The sequence below is a fragment of the Cryptotermes secundus genome, unplaced genomic scaffold (assembly GCF_002891405.2).
Source record: "Cryptotermes secundus unplaced genomic scaffold, Csec_1.0 scaffold565, whole genome shotgun sequence".
Classification (NCBI taxonomy): Eukaryota; Metazoa; Arthropoda; class Insecta; order Blattodea; family Kalotermitidae; genus Cryptotermes; species Cryptotermes secundus.
Genome location: NW_019731581.1, coordinates 1,013,162 through 1,017,940, shown reverse-complemented (window position 1 = coordinate 1,017,940; position 4,779 = coordinate 1,013,162). Strand labels below are relative to the sequence as shown.

The following is a 4,779-nucleotide window of genomic DNA, read 5'->3' as shown; positions in this document are numbered from 1 at the left end:
AGTCATCGTCACCACGCCAATATATATATATATAAATATATATATATATATAGAGTGAGGGGGGGGCTTGTTGCCAGTAGCGTGATAATCATACCAAGTTTCACGAAAGTCAGTCAGTTAATGTTCTTAATATTGGTATTTGTACATGAATCATAGATGAGAGAGACGGAGGATGTTCCCTAACACGATAAAAAAGAACACTTATTTTTTTCGAAATCGTGGGTACATTATTTGAAATGTTGTCCCTCTGTCGGTGGCTTCCTTATCCCTGCCGGTTTCTCTATGGGCTCCTCTGATATGCAGGAAAGTAAAGCTATCCCCGTACCAGGCCGTGAAGGCCCATAGGGTTGTGAGGCGTTGAGGGTCCCACAATCGGCTCATAGATGGCGGTAAGGTTGTCAGCCTTACGCGCCGGCCGCGCTTTACTCCCCAGGAAAATTATTCAATTAATTCGTGGTACTCATTTCTGTTAGAGGCTGAATAAACCTCAGGGCCTAGTCCGGCTGGAAGGATTATGTCAACTAAAAAAATCCAATGACCTCATCGGGACTTGAACCCGCGACCTTCCGCCATGTAACATAGCTCCTCAACCACTACCCTACCGCGTGCCCCCTGATAGGTAGTGCACTGGCAATTATTCTGCATAGATAATTTTAATAATATAGGTCAAAATATTGTATTGTCTTGCACTCTTTGTCGTTTGGGTTAAACACACTGCTGTAAACTTATATCAACTTGCCAGTAAATATACATATAAATTAATCACAATAGTTAACAATTACCGGTCTAGAAAACCGAACCTAACGTCCGTGGGGATCCGTTGCGCTGACCACGCGACACCCTCTATCCGCTAAAGTTGACACTAACTTCGCCGACAAGCGGCGGTCGCTCGATCGGTATAGTTCGCTTGCGGACTAAAGCCAAGGAGTTTAGTTTAGTTAACAATTACGCGTGTAGTATATAATCAAGTCTTGTGTCTAACCGCAAGTTCGAAGTATAGAACTGGCCTGAACGCATACAAGCCTGCAGGTATGACAAGCGCTTTCCTTCGATTGCAGCGTCTGTTCCATCAAGCCCTTTCCCTTGCCAGCAATTAAAACCTCTTTTCAGTTGTTTAACCATGGCTTAGTGTTTGTATCACCTGCGGGTGGCAGAATACACTTCGGCAGGAGTAAAGTTCCCGACAAACACAGCCTCAATCCCCGCCATCTTCTCGGGTGCACGCCTCGTTCTAAGGCACTGCTTAACTGTTTCAGGTGATCTGGGGCGATTCTCTGCTTCTTGCAAATATTAACTTAGGGGCACGTTTTCACTTAGGCGGTCCGGTACGGTTTATATAATATTTCTATATGTCAGCTCGTAGGGTGTTGAGAATGTCTGGACCGAAGAGGAATGAAGCGATAGGCGCTTGGAGACAGTTGCTTAATGAGGAGCTTCATAACTTGAACAAATATTATGTTTGTGGACATTATCCGTCGTCTTGTTTTTTTTTATTTAAAAACAGCGTTTCGGGGACTAATTCTGTCTTCGTTTTCAGCTAGAACCTACTCATTTGGGCCCAATCGATAGAGCTGGTCCCTATATCGTGATATTGGGACCAACTTATATAGGTTTTACCTGAAGACGGGACAGAATCTAGTCTCCGAAACGCTGTATTTTAAGTAGAAACAGAACGGTGTTTAGATAAAAAGGACGATGCGAAACGTCCGAAATATAATATTTTTATTAATGTACCGTCGTCGGAAACTTCTAGATCTTTTACCCTTCACCAAGTGAAATTAGAATGATCCAGAAGGAAAGAGACCACTGGGAATACCTAGACATATATGGGAAGGCAACAATAAGATGGATATTAGGACTTGATTGATCTGGCTCAGGATAGGGACCAGTGGATGGCCCGTGTGGACACTCTAATTAACCCCCGGGTTCCATAAAATATTAAGAAATTCTTGAGCAGCTGCGCAACTGGCGGCTTCTCAACTCTGTGAAGTTAGTTATATGCCAGAACGGGAGGATATGTTCTTGGGATTTGCGTACCTGATCGCAACTGATGTTCATATATTGCAAATAAAAATATGAACATTTGAGGTCTTCTGGAATGTGGCGCCGTGTAAATATTTTGTTAACCGACGTTTCGGAGGAACGTATCGCCTCCGTCTTCAGGGTAGAAAAAAAATTCGCTAGCGAGGAACCAGCGTGAGCAGGTGCATGCAGCCACATGCTCACGTTGGTTCCTCGCTCGTGGATTTTTCTTGTCTGATACGTTCCTCCGAAACATCGGTTTACAAAATATCGACACTGCGCCACATCCCAGAAGACGACATTCTTCAAAAACATGTTTTTACATACAAATCTAATGTGAGGAAAACCGCACTGCTGATTTAACACTGCAAGAAGCAATTGGCAGACGTTCATGAGATCTATATTTTGCGTTATGTAGGGCTACCTGATTTGTTTAAGACGAGAGTTCGAAATATACTGTCTTCTTGGGAGTTATACCGTGGCCTTTGGTAGATAGATACCAACGTTTCGAAGGGACGCTATTCTTCCATCTTTAAGCGTTGTTATGCCCTGAAGATGGAGCTAAGAATTTCCATCGATACGTTGGTACCTCTCTAATGAACTACACCCCATTAAATGTGTGTTACTTGTCTGTTGTCTTACTGTAGTACCACTGACACCGGGTGAAAACCCATTTGCGGTTAAATAGTAATAATAAAATCCCAAAAGACAATAATATTTTTAGTTACTCCTCATATAATTCGATTTGAGCTTCTTGTAAAGTGTTGGGGGGGGGGAACTCACGCTTACCAATTAGGGCCGGGTGTGAACCGGGAACCTCACGTTCCTTCCGAGTAAGCCTAGCCACTTAGACTTTGGGTCTGAACTCTGAACCATACGCTCGTGTTTATATTCTCCAAGCATAAAATGTTTGTTTTTCTTTAGTTTAGTCACCTGCACCGCGTTTAAGGTAACAAAAGGACCGATAATATTTTGCAAATGTCCAATTCAGTTGGATAAATACTTCCTGTCCGTCGTTTAGACACCGAAACGTCAGCGCCACCGGACATAAATAAAAGCTGACGCGTTTCCTTCAAGCCCAAGTGGCAAGTGTGGGTGTTGTTATGCCCCTCCTTGGTTATAGATAATCGATGTGCCGCGTCGTCACATAATGACAGTTGAAACTCGTCTTCATTTCTCCGTTCCGTTTCGTGAATGCTTTGTGCCGTTCGCCACAAGATTGTTATTATCATTTTGTTTTTCTTTTTCTGTACTCGTGCTGACTTTGTAAATTGGCCTTCGGGCTGTTAAGTGAATAAATGAGAATTGAATATCTGTTGTCAAGCACTTTAATGATTGAATTTTATTAAATTATTACTGTTATTTGTCGTTATTTTTGTTAATGAAAACTCGTATAGAATCACAGTCAGATCGTGAAGGTCTGACTCCACTGGGGGGATCACAAACTGAGGGCCTTTCTAACAGAATTCTACGGATAATACAGGGTGATTCATATAGAACCGGCCCAACGATGTGAGGTGTAATATAAAATATACCATACAGATATTAAAGTAATTTACACATATCTTATCTTGGATTGTGTGCCGTGATCAGAGCAGGTGTTGAAAGTGTCCGCCCTTTTCAAGTAGGCACTAGAAACACTCGCTGTTCAACAGTGAACTCCATGACTGTCGCCTGCGCACTGTAGACACGTTTCGGCATTGTCCTTGACCTTGCGGCATAAGGGCTGCCACTTGCCGGATCATGCGCACACCATTCGACTCAGCACGGCCCACGGATTATTGTATCGTAATTGTGAGCGGTTATATGCATCGCCTGCGGAATTATTAGCAAATTCATCGGGCCGGTTCTATACGATTCACCCTGTATTTGGGCCTAGGTTAGCCGATGTAATCCGAGGTTAGAGGAACTAGCGAAGAACTACATAATATGTACTCTACACATAATACTTTTAGAGTAATTAAAATCTGGAGGAATGAGACAGCTCGGATATCGAACACGCATGGAATAAGCCAGAAATGCATACGGAACTGTAGCCAGAGAACCTCAAGTTAAGAGGCAGCTGGGGAGATCTTGGCGTAGGTTTGCAGATAATACAATCATATCTCTTGGAGAAGGAAGGTATGTGTTGAACCGAAATAGCTCGAGTTACGGTCCGGATGGTATGTGTTGTGAAAACTGGCGAAACTTTAGGTTATAATCTAATTAACTAGGCATTTCACCATCAGTTACGTGACTGCTGTTTTAGATACATTTGATAATCGGTACATCGTTAGATTTGTGAGACTTCACGTAAGTAACTTTCCTGGTACTTCACGACAGTGATTGCTTGGAGCTGAAAACCGGACTTAGATTTATAACTTCAATATAAAATCGCTTTTATAATTATTGTTATGTGAGAATCCAAGTTCCCGGATATCACGGTGTGAACACTGCTGATCTAGGTAGGGCCAGAGATTTTGAAGTTCATATCCACTGCAGTCTTGTAATTACCGGCAGTAATTTTGAACTTGAGCCGGTCTAAGGCATGCACTGTCTTCGCTCGCTTGGAAACCGGGATCGTGGGTTCGGATCTGTTTCCTGTGAGGTACGAACTGAATTATATATTATTCTTATACACTGCCGGTCACGGTAGCCGAGCGGTCTAAGGCATGTACTGTCTTCGCTCGCTTGGAAACCGGGATCGTGGGTTCGGATCTGTTTCCTGTGAGGTACGAACTGAATTCTTATATATTATTCTTATACACTGCCGGTCAC

General features: G+C 42.9%; 1 protein-coding gene across 3 annotated transcripts in view; it reads left to right on the top strand.

Moving 5' to 3' along the window:
- Window positions 1–4,779, top strand: part of LOC111867211 (forkhead box protein O) — a 323,346-nt gene that overhangs the window by 317,532 nt on the left and 1,035 nt on the right. The window lies entirely within an intron of this gene.